This window comes from Brassica oleracea, chromosome C1 (genome assembly GCF_000695525.1).
Source record: "Brassica oleracea var. oleracea cultivar TO1000 chromosome C1, BOL, whole genome shotgun sequence".
Classification (NCBI taxonomy): Eukaryota; Viridiplantae; Streptophyta; class Magnoliopsida; order Brassicales; family Brassicaceae; genus Brassica; species Brassica oleracea.
Window position 1 is genome coordinate 19,376,561 of NC_027748.1, and position 6,987 is coordinate 19,383,547.

Sequence of the window (6,987 nt, forward strand, 5' to 3'; positions counted from 1 at the left end):
TAAGTACTGCAACTGAACCTCTTATTTGAGAGAGTAATTCACTCCTTAGGGTAATTTGAGCGGTATCACTTAGTCAATAGATTAGACTCACAGTGAGAGCTGGTTGTCTTTTGCATTAGATATCGAGTTCTAGAATCAATCCTTAGCATCTATAGATTAGAGTTCTAATAACCTGAATGAAACCCTAAGTCTAGCATCCATCCTTCCATCAAACCTCAATCAATCAGCTGAGCAACTGTCTTGGTCACCACTGCAATTTACTTTATTTACTGTATTAATAAACTATTAGCCTAGCTTAATCATAAACTGTTTCGATCTATTGTGTTCCCTAGCTCTCTGTGGATTCGATCCCTAAGTACTACAACTCGACCTCATATTTGAGAGAGTATAAATCACTCCTTAGGGTAATTTGAGTGATATCACTTTGTCCACAGACATTCAAGAGCACTGTGAGAAACTTGATTTGATTAATTCGCTTCTTGAAATGTTTGTTAAGATCTGTTCTGAAGATGTGAAACGTTTTGGTTTTGACAAAGTTATAAAATTTCGTGTTTCAAACTCTATTTTTGAAAACATGGTTAACTCTTTTCAAGTGTTTGAACCTCATAAACTTTCTAATCAAAAACGTTTTCAAATTGGCAATGACATCAATTCTAATCTTGTTTTAAGTTTTGATCAGTTTCTGAAACATAGCAAGGGTTTTGATCATCTTGAAAAGTCACTAGAGCTTGGTTTGCAACAACCTGTTTTCTGTGCTAGAAAATCGTTTGATTCATTTGCCTTCAAAGAAAATGGCTTTGATCTGAGTTTTCATAAACATGAACTGATCACTGGTGATTTGTTTGCATCCACTTGTGCCTTGGTCGAACTAATGATATTTAAGACTTTGCTCGAACAGAAATCACCTAGAGTTGAAACCGATTTTTGTGATTCTGTTTTGAAGCTTGATATTTTGTGTTTTGAAACTGATAGACCTTGGCATGTGTTGAGATCATTGCTTAATAATTGTGTTCTTTTGAGCTTTTATGATATTGTGGTTTACAATATATTCTTTGAAAAACATATTGAGCCTTTGATAAGTGATTCTCAGTCCGAACTTACTCTTTTGTGTTCTGATTTTGAGAAGGATAGGCACGTTTTGAAAATGTTCAGTATTATGTTGTGCCTTGATACCATTCCGGTGTGTAATGTTTACTTTGATGTGAATTTTGAAAGGCTGAAACGTGTGCTACATGTCCTAGGGAAAGAAACTTTGATTTCTTATTTGAGCAAGTACATGTCTTGCACATATGATCCTCGTATTCTAGTTTCTGTTTTGAGTGTCCAGGATAAACAGGTTCTTTACATTTCTTTGAGACTGAACCTGTTTATCCTTTTGACTCAAAACAGGTCCAGTCTCAAAGAAATGTAAAGAACAAAAGTATAGACTATGCTTATCAACCTGAGATTTGGAGATGCATGTACTCAAGGAAAATGACTTCAAAACTCCAAGGAAGTTTCTATCCAAAAAATTTCTTCCCTAAATTTTACATGTCTTTTAAATTCTTTTTGTCTGATTCATTTCCCTTTGATACAGGTAAAATGGATTTGAGGTCAAATCTTTTTCAGGAGGGAGGAATGATGCGCCTCGGATCATAGACCCGGGCCAGGATGATGCGACCATGGCTGAGCCAGATGATTCTTCAACAAAGGACAAACCATGATAGATTAATGGTGAGCGTACTGATCTAAAACCAGCTGATGAGACTGAGGACGAGCTGAAACAGAGTGTGGACGAGCTGGAACCAGCTGAAGAGAGTATGCATGAGATGAAACCAACTGAAGTGAGAGCAGATGAGCAGGATGAGCTGAGTGAGAGTGGATGAGCTGGATGAGCTGAATGAGCTAAGTGACACTACTTTGGAGCTAGATGAGCTAACTGACACTACTTTGGAGCTGAGTGAGCTAAGTGACACTGAAGATGGAGCTGGTTTAGCTGCTGGGCAAAATGGGCCTTGTTCAGCCCAAAGAAAAGTTCATAAAAAGTGCAATACGGGTTTGTTTCTTGCCAAATTCGACGAGCCCTTTTCTCAGTCCATTTCAAACTCATTCTTATCAAGAAATATCTGAACAGAGTCAACAAAGAATTCCTGGTCGTGGGTTGCATTGATTTCTTCAAAGTCAAGTCAAAATTCAACATCTCGGTTCTACAAAAGTCTTTAATCTTAGTCTTTGTTTGTGTTTTCTAAGTTTCTAGTTTTTCACAATTTATTGATGTCTTTCTTTGAACATTTCTACTATAAATATGTAATCTCATTCCATGAATAAGACAATGATTTTCCCCTTTTTATGAGTTTATCTCTTTGTTCTTTGTAGAACACTTGTTGTTTCTTGTTGAGTTTCCTCCAAGTAAACATTCTCTATTTCGTTGGACTTGTGAATCATATCAAGCAACGTTTAGAAACCATTCTTTTGTTGGACTTGTGCGTCATATCAAGCAACAACTGAAGTCTGGTAGTATCAAGAGACTTTCCGCCCCTCTTGTGTCACCATTCAATCCACCAGTTCTCCCTTTTGGCGAGTTCATATCCCCTTAGTCCAGCTGAGTGATCCTAACAGGTTTGATTTATATTCTCTAACTCACTATGCCAACTCTCGTCGATCGATACTTCTTCCAGAAAGCTTTACGGACAGGTTTGATTTATATTCTCTAACTCACTAGACGAACTCCCGTCTGTATCTAGTCAGTTAGATCATTCTAGTTATTTTCAGGTATTGAGTCAAGCAATGGCTTGATCCCAATTAATCCTAAGATCTAAGTTTGAAGGGTGATCAATCCTAAACTTAGCTTTAAGCACAACTAGATGAATGAACTATATTTTTAGACACCCTAACAACGGTTCAAGTTACCAATATATATATCATCCTATTGAGAAACCTAAATCTAACAATAAGACTACTCAGACATATTCATAAGAAACATGGTTATGATGTTCTGAATAATACTTAAATAAATGAATAATACAAAATAAAGTAAAGAAACAAAGGGAGTTCAAGATCTTCCCTCTCTCAAGGTGTACAGATCTCCGTCTCCAATCCTAAGCTCTCTCTCTCTAGAATAGTATGAAGCATAGCCGTCAACAATGGCTTAGAAAACAGTAAAATAGGGTTTCAGGTCGTCCAGGGGTATATTGGTAATATGTGGTGACTTCTGGGCCTAAATTGGTCACGAAACAGGCTTGTCCTGTTTTCTGGGATCACTGTCGACCGACACCAATGATGCAATAACGATCGACAGTCTTTCATTTCCTTGACAGCTTCCTCTCGCGAGGCAGACTGACCACTCTTCCGTAAAATAGACATAACTTCTTCTATAGGATTCTGATTTACCTAAAACTGGTGGCGTTGGAAATCTAACTCAAAGCTCTATCTTGTGCCAAAATCTGAGCTCAATCTAACGGTGGGAAGGTCTCCATCCATAGCTAAACATCTGATGCGTCTTTATAGTTCTGCACCTCAAAAAGCTCCAAAATCACCATATATCTCCAGAACGTACCTGAACCTGTAAATACTCTAAATAGACTCTATATATTAGTAAATATATATTAAAACACTTATAAACCATGGCTAAAATTGGGTAAAATCCATGGTCTATCAACTCCCCCACACTTACTCTTTTGCTTGTCCTCAAGCAAAACATACTAGAGCAGTCTCTCTGAGAGAGGTTTGAAAACATCAGCCAACAACTTAGCAAATCATGTCTTACATTCCCCTCTACCAACCACATTTCTTAGCATAAATAAAAGTGCAGGCTTTACCTTGGGAGTATCGATCACAGGATGCAAGTATTTTCAAACAAGTATCTGGATCTACAGGTAAAAGTTAGTTCCTATCTTTTTTCTCTACTAATTTCTCTCTTTAGTCAAAGTCTGCTTATATTACAAGATCATTGACCAAGATTGGACAGGCTTCCATGAATCAAGCCTTAATGGTGGTTGCCACCAAGTCCTGTTCACTTCTTTTTGACCTATATCCAAGAATTCATATGAATCGAACCTTGATGATTGCCGCCACCAAGTCCCGTTCGAATTCTTTTTTTTAGAATCCTTATGACGCAAGCCTTAATGGTTGTAGCCACCAAGTCCTGTTCGGATTCCGCCTAACTAACACCTATTATATATATATATATGTAATTTTTCTTTTCTTTTTCTTTTTCTTTCTTTCTTTTTCGTTTTTTTTTAAATAAATATCTCTACCTATAAATCTAGGGTCGAAATAGAGAGAGAAAAAGTGATAAATTTACACAAGACTTTACCTTCCAGACTTGTTTGAAGAATCCGATTCCATGTATACCAAGCCCCAAGACAAGCAGTTGTGTCAGGTTTAGTGTCGGAGGTTAGCTTTGGTTCCTTCAAACAATCTCAGCAAGTGTGAATAGTTGACAGGTAGATCCACTTTAGTATCTGAGTACTATCTGCAATCAGTAAGTCTAGAATGGTGCTAAAGAGTGGTTAGATAACAAGCAAAAATCTAAAAAGTTCATTATCCCCTTCTTGACTCAATAAAACTCTTTTGAAAACATTTTTATAAGACTCATGAACAAACTAATATCAGTAAATATCCCCCCAGATTTAAATTACACTGTCCCAGTGTATATCTAGTCGGAGTTATGGTGAGAAATAAGCATAAGTACACAATTTAACAAGTTAGAACGATATACCTGACCGGGTTAAGTGTCGATTGATGGAAAGGAGTTACCATCGGTCACTGCAGGTGATGTACTGTCGATCGATATCGACATGCTCTCATCGGTCGATTTTATAATTGTCTACTCTAATTTTTTTATTTTTTATTTCTTATTTTTAATTTTATTTTTATTTTTATTTTTTTAATTTAAACTAAATTCTAAATATCCTAAAGCTAGAAATAGGTTTCCTCCAATTCAGTGCTTATTTTAAGTCTTGAGCTCGACTCGAGGTTCGATCTGTGTTATTATCAGGGAGAAGGCCTAAGTTTAAAGGCCTGCTAATTGGCGGTTTAGCTCAATAGTGTTTCACTCGTTGACCATTCACTGTAAATTCTTCTCCTTTATCGTTTATAAGTGTGATGGCTCCATAATGTTTGACATCCACAACAGTGAAAAGACCTGACCAACGAGATCGAATTTTTCCGGGAAACAGTGTAAGCCGAGAGTTATATAACAGCACTTGATAATTTGGTTCGAAGTGCCTGGAGATGATCTTTTTATCATGATATGCTTTCGTTTTCTCTTTATAGATCTTTGAACTCTCATAGGCTAAGTGTCTTATTTCATCCAACTCGTTAAGCTGCATTAGTCTCCTTTCGGCAGCTGGTTTGATGTCGAAATTTAATAATTTTATAGCCCATGCTGCCTTATGTTCTTGCTAAACTGGTAAGTGAGAGAATTTTCCATAGAGTAAGTGAAATGGGGTTGTTCCTAGTGGGGTTTTGTATGCAGTTCGGTAGGCCCAAATTGCATTATCAAGTTTTCTAGACCAATCTTTCCTAGAAGTTCCTACGGTCTTTTCTAAGATTTCTTTGATCTGTCGATTTGAGACTTCTACTTGTCCACTTGTTTGCGGATGGTAGGGCATAACAACTCTGTGGTGAACTCCGTTCTTCCGGAGTAATCCGTCAAAAACTTTGTTAGCAAAATGGGAGAAAATTTTTTGTTAATAAAATGGTAGCCACCGTCACTTATGACTATTCTAGGAACTCCAAATCTTGGAAAAATAATACTCTTGAAAAGCTTGATAACTCCAGATGCGTCATTTGTTGGGGAAGCTACTGCTTCGACCCATTTTGATATATAATCAACAGCGACTAGTATGTATTTGTTCCCATACGAAGAAGGGAAAGGACCCATGAAATCTATTCCCCAACAATCAAAGACTTCTACCTCTAGAATAGATTTCTGTTCCATTTCATGTCTTTTACTGATTTTCCCCCTTCGTTGGCATCTGTCTCATTGTGCTATGAATGCATGAGCATCGCGAAACATGGTCGGCCACCAGAATCCTGCCTGAATAATTTTAGATACCGTTTTAAAGGTTGTAAAATGTCTGGCGTAGTCGGATCCATGGCATTGGAATAAGGTATCAGGGATTTCAGTTTCGGCGACACAACGTCTATATATCCCGCTAGAGCAATGTTTGTAGAGATATGGCTCGTCCCAGTGATATATCCTAACTTCTCGTAAAATTTATTCCCTGTGTAGCCTCTCAACTCTTCGGGTTCTATGTCAGCAGCTAAATAGTTTACTATATCAGTGTACCAAGGTCTGTCCTTTGAACCTTGTCCGACTACATGCACTTCTCGATGCAGACTTTCATTTACGGGGGACTCACGGCCAGGGTACAGCTCGTTGTGCGCGACATTAACTTTTATATCGAAGGTGAGGGTTTTGGGATTTGTATCTTCGCTCAGAATATCTGAAGTATCGATCGACATACTTTCGTCGTCTTCGATCGACCTGGTATTGTCGTAATCGATCGACATTGCATCGTTATCGTCGATCGACAGGACCTCGGAACTGAGACATACATTCCCGATGAACGAATCCGTTTGGTAAACGTTTTCAGTTGGTAAGAAATCATCGATAGGGACTTCGTTTTTCTATTCTTATCTGGGAAAGATGATCTGCAACTCCGTTTTCTACTCCTTTTTTATCTTTAATCTCGTTGTCGAATTCTTGAAGTAGAAGGATCCATCGCAGGAGTCGTGGTTTCGCATCTTTCTTTTGCATTAAATATTTAATTGCAGCATCGTCAGTATGAACGATGACTCGCTAACCAACCAGGTATTGGCGGAACTTTTCAAATGCATAAACTACAGCAAGCAGTTATTTTTCTGTTGTTGCGTAATTCCTTTGTGTCTCGTCGAGTGTTCGACTGGCATAGTAAATTGCATGTAGCTTTTTGTCTTTTCTTTGGCCTAGAACTTCTCCTACAGCGAAATTGCTCGCATCGCACATGATTTCGAAAGGAA